Below are 14,470 nucleotides of genomic sequence, written 5' to 3'. Positions count from 1 at the left end.
CAGAGGGCAGTCTGTGTCTGCCTTGGTGGAGCACTGGTTGCCTCTCTTCCCAGACTTGTTGATGGGCCCAGTGGAGTTTCGACACTGGGCTAGCTAAATAAGTGCTTCATAGCGTGCTAGCCAGGTTGGATTACTCGCTGAGGCGAGCTATGACTAGCTATTCCTGCCTTCCCACAGTGGAGTTGCTCATGTAGCGTTAAGTCGCTTGGTTATTCTAAACGAACCATGCTGCAGTCAAAGAGGCTAGCTAGCCGAGCTAATGCTAAAAAGTCTCCTGGTTAACATGCTTAACTTCTGGTGCATGAAATTAACTAGCTTTCCCCTGGCATTATGGCAGCCCCATTCCTATTTTCAGTTCCTGGAGTTCTAGGGAGTGAATGAAATGGGGATTGCATGCACCTCCAATGAAGAAGCAGCCCCCCTAGCACTTGGCTTGGGTAACCTGTGAAGGGCCTTGGCATGTGTCTGACTAGTGCGCCCCTCCACAAAAACATTACTGTGACAACAGTGACCCCACATTTGGCAAACGTGGTGCTACTTCAGCCATTGCCAGCCATGTGCCCGTAAAGTGGCCGGGCTTCATGGAAGCACAACGTAAGTTGGAAGCTTGTCCATCTTTAATGCTGTCCCCTCTGTTACTCCTTGTTCCACAGTGTTCACGTGGTGTTCCCAGGGTGAGAGTGACAAAGGGGCGCCACTCCCCACAGGTTGCTTATTATTGGGATTCATTGCTGATTCCTGCCTGTAGATAAGTAGTCCCTATGAGTTGTCCAGTGATACAGGTTATGGGCTTTATAGGTGATTCGTTTTTGGCAGCAGTTACATACTTCCATGCTAGTGTCCCGTAGTCAGTCTTTAGGCTTCATAAGTAACCAGAAAAAGAGCTGTCTGACTCCAATCTCAGTGTAGTATGTTTCTGGCTCTCGAGCTATAACCAGTGCTGCAAGCATTTCCCTGCATGAACGTTTTCGGCCACAGTGCATGCCATTTGCAGTTAAAATATACAGTGCATTCGGAAAGTAGTCAGACCCATTCACTTTTTCCACATTTTGTCATTTTTTTATGTGTACTTTGTCTCGGCTTGGAGCACGCTCAGGCGGCCCTTGCTCGAACCAGTCCGGGATATCCGGTTATGTGACCAACTTTTGCTAATTCAGCTTGTGGTCTAAGTAGTGTCTCTTCCACTGGATTGTGGAGGCTATTTGTATTTGTATTTATTATGGATCCTCTACTCTTCCTGTGGTCCAGAATAATTAAGGCAGGTATACAATTTTACATACATTATCAAGCATTTCACACATAGTATCCAGATACTGACTGCTAGCACTTAGTGGTATATAGCTGCTTTCCAGAAGAATGGGTTTTAGGTGAGGCAGGTGAACCTGTACCCAAATTACTGTAGCCATATCAGCATTTGACATGAGATCCTCTCTAAGCTTTACATGAACATAACTCTGAACATTCACGGCAACACCTCCACCATTGTCATTCCTGTTTCTTCTGAAGATATTGAAATCATGTATTGCTACCACTGTATCATCAAAGGTATTATCTATGTGAGTTTCAAAGATAGTCAGTATATGAATGTTATCTCTTACTAGCAAGTTATCGTTTTCAAGAACCTTGTTTCTTTCTACATATGTTAATGTGGGCTATTTTTTGCAATTATCTTGTTTGTATTGCTTTACTGGGAGGCTTAGAGATAGACATGACAGTGCTATTTATGTTTGAGCAGATTGTGCATGGTGAGCTGCCCACAGTAGACTTCCTAGTATGGCAGACCGCTTCATTGCTAACACTATAACTGAAGTTCATAGGCACATGTACTGCATACAATAGCTATTGAAAAAGCTGTTATAAACAGTAGGAAGCAGCCTTGTAATGTCCTGTACTTGTGCTCCAAAATAGCACAGGGGTTGTGCCCAGTGAACTTGACACAATTGTGGGAAGCATTGGAGTTAACATAGGCCAACATCCCTGTGGAACACCTTATAGAGTCCATGCCCCAACGAAGTTTCAACACCTTGTAGAGTCCATGCCCCAACAAAGTTTCAACACCTTGTAGAGTCCATGCCCCAACGAAGTTTCAACACCTTGTAGAGTCCATGCCCCAACGACGTTTCAACACCTTGTAGAGTCCATGCCCCAACAAAGTTTCAACACCTTGTAGAGTCCATGCCCCAAACAAAGTTTCAACACCTTGTAGAGTCCATGCCCAGATTAATTGAGGCTTCTCTGAGGGCAAAGGGGGGTGGGGGGTTAGAAAGGTTTTGTACACTTAGTGTTTATCACGTTAGTCAGCTAAATCCACCGCCCCTGGATGCTGTCTGCGTTTATTTTAGCCCAGAAACTCCAGAAATAAAGAACTGTAATGTCAGGCTCTAAAATAGCAGTAATTGCAGCACGTGGTTGCTGTGGTGTGGTGGTGGTATGAGGTCAATTCAAATAAAGAAAAGGAAAATTACTTGTACTGAGATCATAGAATTGAGCAAAGACAAAGCTGCTTTGAATTCCTCAAGGCCATGTCTCAGCAGAATGTGGTTCTCATAGCCTTCATATTCACTCAGACCTTGTCTGGAAATAGGAGTAACTGTTGGTTTGAGTTTGGCGTAAATCAAGCAGTTTCAATGTTCTTTGAAAAATATATTAAAGACATTTAAAATAAAGTAAATGAAGAAAATCAAGGAGTTGTACAGAATTATTGAATGACAAACATTGACAATACAAGATTTACAAATGGTATAAGGGCAAAAAGTGAGAATAAAAATAAAGAGCGAGACAAGAAAAGGAGAGAAAAGACCACTAGGTAAACCAGGTGGGAGAAAAGATCACTAGGTAAACCAGGTGGGAGAAAAGACCACTAGGTAAACCAGGTGGGAGAAAAGACCACTAGGTAAACCAGGTGGGAGAAAAGACCACTAGGTAAACCAGGTGGGAGAAAAGACCACTAGGTAAACCAGGTGGGAGAAAAGACCACTAGGTAAACCAGGTGGGAGAAAAGACCACTAGGTAAACCAGGTGGGAGAAAAGACCACTAGGTAAACCAGGTGGGAGAAAAGACCACTAGGTAAACCAGGTGGGAGAAAAGACCACAAGAGAAAAAACGGACACACTGAATTAGAAGAGTGAGAGTGAATTATTTGGGGACATTTGTGTTTTTTTTTGCAGTGCTTTTCCTCAGTCAGTACCTCCTTCAGTTATTCCCATCTCCTACCAGAGCCAGCCATTGATCCTAGGTCTCAGAGACACGAACAGAGACAGAGGGGCCTTTATCCGCGTGGGCCTTGAGAGCTTACAGAGCAAACACAGACAGGCAAGCAGAGCACACACAGACGGGCACAGAGGCATGTGAAGCACACCTGCCATTTCCCCAGCACCTGGATGTGAAATTGACCCGGGACTGCTGCAGGCTGCAGCCACTGAGGAGGATGCAGGAAGACCTGGAGATTACCATACATTAGAATACACACACCTGGGGAAGACTGGAACTGAAGCATACACAGAGCACATATACTTAGGACAAACATAGATAGATGGGAGGACAGAAGGACAGGGATATCAAGAGAGTGGCATCTCTATATACCTCTATGTACCCTTGATATTCAGCCCAAACTCCATTGTAATGGAATCCAGTCAGTCATTCAGTCAACTCCTTCCCACGTCTCCCTAAAACAGTGTGTGACTGTGTTTGGGTCATGGCCAAAGAGAATTTGTGTGGGTTGTTTGTGGGGAGAGGATATGGGTCTGTAACAGTCTGTCCGTCTCTATCTCATTCACAAGAACAGCCTGAGTCACACAGGGACACAGTCTTTGGCTGCCAGCGATTAGCTGCCAGGTCGAACAGGAGTCTGGACAGATACAGGAGTCTATGTGGTCGCCTTTGGCAGCCGGAGCACATGGGAAACCAGGCCGGGGGTGGAGAGGGGGAGGGTTTGGCCCCAAACGGGTGGTGGCACTGGGGGAGCAGGGATGGCATGGAACGGAAGCTGGACGGCCTGCCAGGCGCGTCTGAGTGTGTGAGTGTTCCCCTTTGTGATTTCCACATACAGTAGGAGGGAAATAGGACAAAAGGGCAAATGAAGGAATGTGACTCGTGTCTGATGAGCTGAGGAGCTTGAGACAGTGAAGCAGTGATTGTAGTTACACAGTGAAGCACAGAAAAGCAATACTGAATGAACAAACTGAAACAAGACACATAAAAAGCACCCAATGTGGAAGCGTTTGGAAGTTGAGATTGCATTTCATATCAATGGTTGATTTATCAATAATACATGAATAGGCTTTTGTGTATAAGTGATGTTCATCTTGCAGTGCTCCATTCTATCCAGTAGGGGGGGATAATAAGCTACAGTGGCTTGAGTCTGCCTCCATGCTCTTTGTTTATGGCATTCTATTCTGTGCACTTTACTCAGAGCACTATTCCTCCAAGCACATTTGATGCAGTCAGTGATATTGTGTGCTTCTGAACAGGTAATGTATTTGAAAATCCCATAATATGTATGATACCATTTTTAGAAAAGTTCATCCTTCATCACTTGCAATCATTGAATCTATTCCTTAATGTTGTTTTCATAGAACATATTGAATAATCAAATAGGGCCTCTGTCTTTGAGAATGAGTCATTTTAACCTCAAAGCATAATGGCAGTTCTGGTTCACTTGTGTAATCATATTGGTACAGTACTCCAAGCATCAACATGCTTTGAATGGTATTGGTAGGATACATAACAACCCTATGATTCATAGCGTTGGAATAACCCTATGAAACCCTATTCATAAGTCATTCAGCATTACACTATGCAGTGCAATGTACACACTGCAAGGCTGAGTTGAGTGCAAAGCAAGCATTTTACGCAGACCTTCAGTAAATTGATTATGGCACAAAAAAAATGGACCACTGGCCTACAGTAGCCTATTGCATAATAGCATCTCAAATAACTGTATTCAGGTGCTTGTGGTGCATAGTGAAAAACTGCCTGACTACGATATTTTTGGATACATCCTCTTGATGATTTGGAGGGCTCAGTATGCACTAAGACTGTTATTTAATCTATGTGAATCAAAGTGGACTGCATTACTAGACAGTTCTTTCACTGTGCCATTACGTAAACTATGCGAGAAATGCTTAGAAATAACATCTTATCCCAAACCTCAGCAAGCAATACTATCTGGTACAGTCCAAGTCTGAAAAAGAGAGCTTAGGTAAGACTGATTAATTCTTGACAACAGTGTTTATTTGGAGAGAGGTGCATGTACACTGTCACCCTCCTCAACCTGAATTAAATAATGTCAGGGACATGGAATAATTACCTAAACCAACTCTCTCAACTCTGAATGCAGCCAAAACTTATTGAGGAAAAGAGTAAAACCCCACAAAAAAAAAACATTTTGGCCATGTTTATACCCCTCAGAACCAGGGCAGTGGGAACACTAACTGAAGGGAAACGAGTTTGGTAAAAAAAAAATCCATTCCCTAATCCCTTCAGAGTTTTTCCAAAATGCTCCATTCATGGAAGGCTAAAGTGGTGCATGGAGGCAGGCAGGCAACGCCTGGATATATGGGTTAGGACCTTAAAGGGATAAAATGAAGAACTAGTGAAAGATGTGGCTTAGTTATTTGAGAAACAAGAGTGTCTTTACACAGCGGTGTCTGGCTTATGTAAGAGCGCCTAGAGAGAGAGACCCCTTCTGGGATCACTCAGATATTCACCAAGAACAATCCGCTCGTTCACATGAGGGCTCAAAGAAAACACCCTGGCACTTTAAACAGAGGCAGATTCAAGGGAATACAAGACAATGGGAGTGATTGAAGAGAAAGAATGTGAAGGTAGGATTAAAGGGAATTAAACAGGGTAGCTCTTCTGAGATCATGAATCTCTTTTGAGGAACCTTAAGCTGTTTATCAGTGTATTGCTTGGAGGATTTGCAGTGGACCATACTGCATGCTTCAGTTTGGTTGACCTTTCACCTTTCTATGTGGGGGCAGGATAATGTCTGGCCTAAATTAATCTGTGCATGTCTGTAGTGTGTGTGTGTGTGTGTGCATGTACATGCACACGTTTGTGTCTGCGTGCCTGGGCGCGTACGTGTCCAAGTGTGTGTGTGGTTGGGTGGTTGTGTGTTCAAGGTCCTGAACGATGTCATAACCGCCATCGATAAGAGACAATTCTGTGCAGCTGTATTCATCGACTGGCCAAGGCTTTTGACTCTGTCAATCACCACATTCTTATCGGCAGACTCAACAGCCTTGGTTTCTTAAATGACTGCCTCGCCTGATTCACCAACTACTTCTCAGACAGAGTTCAATGTGTCAAATCAGGGGCCTGTTGTCCGGACCTCTGGCAGTCTCTATGGGAGTGCCACAGGGTTCAATCCTCGGGCCGACTCTTTTCTCTGTATTCATCAATGATGTCGCTCTTGCTGCTGGTGACTCTCTGATCCACCTCTACGCAAACGACACCATTCTGTATACTTCTGGCCCTTCTTTGGACACTGTGTTAACTAACCTCCAGACAATCTTCAATGCCATACAACTCTCCTTCCGTGGCCTCCAACTGCTCTTAAATGCAAGTAAAACTAAATGCATGCTCTTCAACTGATCGCTGCCCACATCTGCCCACCCGCCCAGCATCACTACTCTGGACAGTTCTGACTTAGAACATGTGAACAACTACAAATACCTAGGTGTCTGTTTAGACTGTAAACTTTCCTTCCAGACTCACATTAAGCATCTCCATCCAAAATTAAATCTAGAATAAGCTTCATATTTTGCAACAACGCATCCTTCACTCATGCTGCCAAACATACCCTTGTAAAACTGACTATCCTACCGATCCTTGAATTCGGCGATGTCATTTACAAAATAGCCTCAAACACTCTACTCAGCAAATTGGATATAGTCTATCACAGTGCCATCCATTTTGTCACCAAAGCCCCATATACTACCCACCATTGCGACCTGTATGCTCTCGTTGGTTGGCCCTCGCTTCACATTCGGCACCAAACCCACTGGCTCCAGGTCATCTATAAGTCTTTGCTAGGTAAAGTCCCGCCTTATCTCAGCTCACTGGTCACCATAGCAGCACCAACCCATAGCAAGCGCTCCAGCAGGTATATTTCACTGGTCACCCCCAGAGCCAATTCCTACTTCGGCCGCCTTTCTTTGCAGTTCTCTGGAACGAACTGCAAAAATCACTGAAGCTGGAAACTCATATCTCCCCCACTAGCTTTAAGCACTAGCTGTCACAGCAGCTCATAGATCACGGCACCTGTACATAACCCACCTGTAATTAGCCCATCTAACTACCATTTTTTTTAATTTTGCTCCTTTGCACCCCAGTATCTCTACTCTACACTCATCTTCTGTACATCTATCACTCCAGTGTTTAATTGCTATATTGCAATTATTTCGCCACTATGTCCTATGCTTGTTTATTCCATGTGTAACTCTGTGTTGTTGTTTGTGTTGAACTGCTTTGCTTTATCTTGGCCAGGTCGCAGTTGTAAATGAGAAGTTGTTCTCAACCAGCCTACCTGGTTAAATAAAGGTGAAATATATATATATATATATATATATATATATATATTTTAAATGTGTGTGTGTTGAGCGAGGGTATTGTGGAGACAGTTGTAGGTATACCCTTAGTTGATCCTCCAAGGATGTGTCCTTTTACCTCTACCACATGCACTTACCCTGTACTGTAGATGTTATAAGTAGGATTCGATCATACTGTATGTAACACATCACACTGTATGCACTGCATAAAATAGACAGTTATTAAAATGAAAGAATTGGTTGTTCATCTATTATCCCTGGCACTAGTGACCTCAAAGTCTCTTTCGATACAAATCGCTTCTTGAAGATATAGAGCTCAACCTTCACAGTGTCCTACTTAATAGATTAATTATTCTTTGACCTCATACTTGAATCCCACTCACTGTACAAACAAGAGGGAAAATGCTAATGTCACTACCCTGGTGTGTTGTAATCGTCGTGGTTTTCTGGGTCAAGAGGAACCCCTGACGAAAGTTTGAGGATATATAGATTGGAAAGGGGATGCTCATCATCAGGTAAAGCAAATTAGAGCGTTGATCCATCAGGAATACGGTCCGGTGAGGTTTAGCAGACAGGAAGCTGTAACCTGAACACTGACATCTTCCAAATGACTGAACTATTATTGGAAGCTCATTAGCCCCGACCGTTAAAAGTGGAGACATGAGAGGAACAATCTCAGGAGTCCAAGGACCATTTTTTAAAGTGGTGATGCAACGTTTGGAGAAGTCATCATCATGGCTAGAAAAGGGTCACTCTCTATTCTGGCAAGACATGTTCTTTTGAGTGTCAAACGAGGGCCAATGAAACATGTCTACAGATGTAGCATCTTAATTTGAGACATTTTGCAACAGCAGGAAAATAATCCTGCAGCTACATGAAATGTTAATTATTACGTGGATGATAAATAATGGAATTTAAAAAAAAATTATGTTAGGCAAATCAAGTCTGACATTTTAAAGTGGAAATTACAAACCTTCAATACACTACAAATTTGCATTTCGTGTTGTGCAGGAAAATTCTCAGCAACAAAAGAATGATCCTACATCTATGACATTCTGAGCATGTTATTCTTCTCCAAAACCAAAGTAACTGGGTAATGCTCTCATAGGGAGAAATAACATGCCAAAGACTGCATTCTGTTGCACATGAATTCCCACTTTGCTAAATTCCAAAATAGCCCTGTTGACAATAGTGCCAACAAAGTTAGCCGCTGTTTCATTTATATAAAGAGTGTGCCAAAAAGTGGGAGAGAGGGAGAAAAAAAGAGAGAGAGCTGGCAACACCATGAATCAATTTAGTTATGTTGCAAACAAAAGGAGAATAGAATGTCCTTGGTGATTTGCTCTGTGGGTCAAGCATCTTAACACATTGTTCTCACAATTTAGCAGATAATTAAGAGTTTCACTCCTGATGCAATGTGGAGACCTCCTAAAACCTCATAATAATTATGTTTCCAGCATCATTATACTACCTATCAATCAATTTAAGACTTAATTTTATTTGGCCAATTATGCCCTTTGAGCTTTATTTACTTATTGGATACAAACAGTGAGGCAATTGAGGCTGCTTTGGCTAATGGAAAATAAGCAATATCTCTTCAGGTTACTTGGGAAACAGTGGAGTCAATTGCAACAAGGTCTTGAGGAATTATTCAAATCTTCATCCAAAGAAAGCGAAGTTCTGGCCATCAGAATTTTTTCTGACTCCTGTGTTTGTTTGCTCACTAAGGGGATAAAGCTTTAAACCTCTGGCTACAAACACAATGCATTTTCCAGGGCCTGAAACTGAGCACAATCTATCCTCCGATTTTCTGACTGAATCAAGTTGAAATGTGAAGTGATGTCAATGAGAATTGGAATGGAAAATATAAGGCCAAGGCAGGTCCAGTCACACCCATTTATAATTGAATTAAATGGATCAGATGTATCTAAATGGGAATCAGCCACGCTACTGTGTTTATATAGACACTATCTAAACATGTCCTATATTCCAACTATCCAGTCATCATCTTTATATATGAAGACTGAGACAGTCAAGAGCAGTTAAACTGTAAATTCACTCTCTGAAGATTGGTCTTGGCACTGATTACTTCAGCGGTAGGGATGTGAATCTGATCGGTAATGGAAAGAGAGCAAAAATAGCCCAGATTCTTTTGATGAAAACCAAGAATGCCTACTAACAGCAGCAAAAATCTATACGGTCCTAAAGAACCAAGGAGCAGCCACAAGAATAATAAAGAGGCACTCCTCTTCTCCTTTCTCCCCACAAATCAAAATCACTCTGGTTCCCACACCTCATTACAAGGTTGTGTACCAACCATCTTCCCTTCTTTAATGTCCTTTTAATGTAGGTCTTCTCCGACTGACCAAAAGTCTGCACATGATCAAAACCCCTCTGAACGTTCCTCTCTCTTGTCTCCAGTAGGGCTCTAATGTTAACATCAAGCCTTCATATATTTATATGGACACAACAGCATTGATGTCATTCATGCCCCCCCCCCAACCCCCCCCCCCCCTCTCTCTCAGCAGCACTGGCTAAAGTCAAAGACAATAAGAATGCCAGAGGAAGGTACAAAGCTTAAAGGTCCAATGCAGCAGTTTTGATCTCAAAATCAAATCATTTCTGGGTAACAATTAAGTACCTTAGTGTGATTCTTTTTATTTAAAATGTTTAAAAATAAGCAAAAATAGCATCTTAGCAGTTCATTAATAGCTGTGCCATACAGATTGAAAAATTGTTGGAAAAACATTTTTGATGTACCAATTCCATGGCATATGGTTTATGAACTGATACACAAAACAACACCGGATTGAAAACTTTGAATTTTTCTTGTATAAAAAATGAAGAAAGGGAAAAGCTGCTAAGGTACACAATAGTAGATTTTGGTAGACAGAAGGTGCTCTTTGGTAAAATGGGTAAAATTGTCAACAAAAAGAAAGGAGGACCATTGCACTCTTCTTATAGTGTATTAAAATGCCTTCATTTGTATGGCATGTTCAATGGAAACAAAGTTTAAAAACTCTGATGCGTTTCGGCTGCATGGCGTTTGTCAGGGAGTACAACGATATGATAATACAATGTCCTCTTTCGAACAGCTTTTTCCAATCAACTGTGATTTGAAGAGGTGGTTACAGAATTCACTGGACATTACCTAGTAAGCAATACTATACACATTCTTAGCAAAGTGCTAAGAATAGGAGAGCCATTTATTTTATAGTACACTAGAACACAGCAAACATGGACCACAACAGTCTAGACATAGCTGAAGGCAATAGAGCAAAAAGTTCACAAGATGACAGTAAATGGACCTCTCACGAACCTACAGGAAAGGTAAGAAATCCATATCTTAATTTAAACCAGGGTACTTAGTGGCCTGTAGTTTGTAAATCCCCAAACATTCCCTGTGGTTTAGATGTTTAAGATGGTCCCCTTTTCTAATTGAGGCCAGAAGATGATTAATTCTCATAGCTTGTAGGGAGGCAGGGTTGCCATGGTGTAAGGACTTGCCTACCCATATGGTGAACTTGTGTTTCGCTAAGTGGTCTTGAAGGCGTCTCTTTGTCCGTCCAATGTAGAACACCTTGCACTGTGGACATTCCAATCTGTAGATGACATGAGTGGTTTTACAGTTAATGAAATACTTGACATGATACTCCATTTTAGAAGCTGTGTCAACAAAATACTTTTTCTGTGCAATATTTCTTCAATGGTTCCACTGGTTGCATTTTTGGAATTAAAATTATTTTACAAAATTCTTGCAACCTATAGGATGTTTTATATATACAGTGGGGCAAAAAAGTATTTAGTCAGCCACCAATTGTGCAAGTTCTCCCACTTAAAAAGATGAGAGAGGCCTGTCATTTTCATCATAGGTACACTTCAACTATGACAGACAAAATGATATTTTTTTTCTCCAGAAAATCACATTGTAGGATTTTAAATTAATTTATTGGCAAATTATGGTGGAAAATAAGTATTTGGTTTATCTCAAGACTTTGTTATATACCCTTTGTTGGCAATGACAGAGGTCAAACGTTTTCTGTAAGTCTTCACAAGGTTTTCACACACTGTTGCTGGTATTTTGGCCCATTCCTACATGCAGATCACTTCTAGAGCGGTGATGTTTTGGGGCTGTTGCTGGGCAACACAGACTTTCAACTCCCTCCAAAGATTTTCTATGGGGTTGAGATCTGGGGACTGGCTAAGCCACTCCAGGACCTTGAAATGCTTCTTACGAAGCCACTCCTTCGTTGCCCAGGCGGTGTGTTTGGGATCATTGTCATTCTGAAAGACCCAGCCACGTTTCATCTTCAATGCCCTTGCTGATGGAAGGAGGTTTTCACTCAAAATCTCACGATACATGGCCCCATTTATTCTTTCCTTGACACGGATCAGTCGTCCTGGTCCCTTTGCAGAAAAACAGCCCCAAAGCATGATGTTTCCACCCCATGCTTCACAGTAGGTATGGTGTTCTTTGGATGCAACTCAGCATTCTTTGTCCTCCAAACACGACGAGTTGAGTTTTTACCAAAAAGTTAAATATTGGTTTCATCTGACCATATGACATTTTCCCAATCTTCTTCTGGATCGTCCAAATGCTCTCTAGCAAACTTCAGACGGGCCTGGACATGTACTGGCTTAAGCAGGGGGACACTTCTGGCCCTGCAGAATTTGAGTCCCTGGCGGCGTAGTGTGTTACTGGTGGTAGGCTTTGTTACTTTGGTCCCAGCTCTCTGCAGTTCATTCACTAGGTCCCCCCATGTGGTTCCGGTGTCTTTTATACTGATAACAAGTTCAAACAGGTGCCATTAATACAGGTAACAAGTGGAGGACAGAGGAGCCTCTTAATAACCTTTTATGGAGGTGGTCCCTGTACAGGGACCGCTCAGCGGAAATTTCAGAGCACCACCTATAGTACTTTACTTAGTACTCGTTAAATCTCAAACTTTCATAAAAATACACATGCAAGGTACTGAATTAAAGCTACACTCGTTGTGACTCTAGCCACCAAATCAGATTTGTAAAATGCTTTTCGGCGAAAGCATGAGAAGCTATTATCTGATAGCATGCACCCCCCAAAATACCAGCACGACACGTAAACAACAGATTTTGCGGTAGCCGGCGCTACCCAAAACGCAGAAATAAAATATAAAACATTCATTACCTTGGACGAGCTTCTTTGTTGGCACTCCTATATGTCCCATAAACATCACAATTGGGTCTTTTTCCCGATTAAATCCGTCATTGTATACCCAAAATGTCATTTGCTGAAGGCCAGTCTGATGCTGCAAAAAGTCAATTTACAAGACGCAACTCACTTTTTAAAATTACAAAAGTCGCCTATAAACTTTTACAAATCACTTCAAACGATGTTTCTAAACCAACTTTAGGTATTAATAAACATTACTGATGTATCAAATTGATCATGGGGCGATCTGTATTCGATAGCAGCAAGTCTGGAAAACATTGTCCATTTTTTCAGTTTCACAACATACTGTGGTGCGCCACAAGAAGGGAGGGGTCTATTCGTGTTGTAACCAAGGATAAATGATTCTGATATTGATAGCAATGGTGACATCGTGTGGAAGCTGTAGGCGTTTACAGGGGGTTCGCATATATTTTCTCTCGTCTTAAACAATTCATTGAATGGCGGACAAATATTTTGTTTTTGTTTTTGGTAAACAGTTTTACCAGGGATTTTTACTGATAAACACGTTCTGTTATAGCCACATACCCAATTTAACCAGTTTTAGAAACTTCAGAGTGTTTTCTATCCACACATACTTATCATATGCATATACTATATTCCTGGCATGAGTAGCAGGACTTTGAAATGTTGCGCGATTTTTAACAAAAAGCTGCGAAAATTCGTATCGTCCATAACAGGTTTTAAAGAAGAAGTTACAGGCCTCTTATCTTTTTAAGTGGGAGAAATTGCACCATTGGTGGCTGACTAAATACTTTTTTCCCCCACTGTATGTGGGGGATACAACAATCCCAGCTCTGCATATTGTTGCGAATATATTTTGTTTTGGTACAGTCAGAAAGAATGTACAGTGAGGGAAAAAAGGATTTGATCCCCTGCTGATTTTGTACGTTTTCCCACTGACAAAGAAATTATCAGTCTATAATTTTAATGGTAGGTTTATTTGAACAGTGAGAGACAGAATAACAACAAAAATCCAGAAAAACGCATGTAAAAAATGTATAAATTGATTTGCATTTTAATGAGGGAAATAAGTGTTTGACCCCTCTGCAAAACATGACTTAGTACTTGGTGGAGACTGGCTAGGCCACTCCAGAACCTTAATGTGCTTCTTCTTGAGCCACTCCTTTATTGCCTTGGCCGTGTGTTTTGGGTCATTGTCATGCTGGAATACCCATCCACGACCCATTTTCAATGCCCTGGCTGAGGGAAGGAGGTTCTCACCCAAGATTTGACGGTACATGGCCCCGTCCATCGTCCCTTTGATGCAGTGAAGTTGTCCTGCTCCCGTAGCAGAAAAACACCCCCAAAGCATAATGTTTCCACCTCCATGTTTGATGGTGGGGATGGTGTTCTTGGGGTCATAGGCAGTATTCCTCCTCCTCCAAACACGGTGAGTTGAGTTGATGCCAAAGAGCTCCATTTTGGTCTCATCTGACCACAACACTTTCACCCAGTTGTCCTCTGAATCATTCAGATGTTCATTGGCAAACTTCAGGCATTTATGTATGTGCTTTCTTGAGCACGGGGACCTTGCGGGCCCTGCAGGATTTCAGTCCTTCACGGCGTAGTTTGTTACCAATTGTTTTCTTGGTGACTATGGTCCCAGCTGCTGATTCCTCACCGTTCTCATGATCATTGCAACTCCACGAGGTGAGATCTTGCATGGAACCCCAGGCCGAGTTATTTTGTGTTTCTTCCGTTTGCAAA

The 14,470-nt window shown here is 42.0% G+C and overlaps 1 long non-coding RNA gene across 1 annotated transcript in view; it reads right to left on the bottom strand.

Annotated features, from left to right (window-relative positions):
* LOC149983247 (uncharacterized) overlaps positions 1-12,909 on the bottom strand; it is a 49,103-nt gene extending 36,194 nt beyond the window's left edge. The window contains exon 1 of the long non-coding RNA XR_016495990.1: positions 12,719-12,909. This is a non-coding gene — a long non-coding RNA (uncharacterized LOC149983247). The remainder of the gene's footprint in view (positions 1-12,718) is intronic.
* Between the last annotated feature and the right edge of the window lie 1,561 nt (positions 12,910-14,470).

The sequence above is a fragment of the Oncorhynchus mykiss genome, chromosome 5, assembly GCF_057628025.1.
Source record: "Oncorhynchus mykiss isolate SJ-2025 chromosome 5, ASM5762802v1, whole genome shotgun sequence".
Taxonomy (NCBI): Eukaryota; Metazoa; Chordata; class Actinopteri; order Salmoniformes; family Salmonidae; genus Oncorhynchus; species Oncorhynchus mykiss.
The sequence above is the reverse complement of the archived record's forward strand: the minus strand, read 5'-3'. Positions and strand labels throughout refer to the sequence as shown.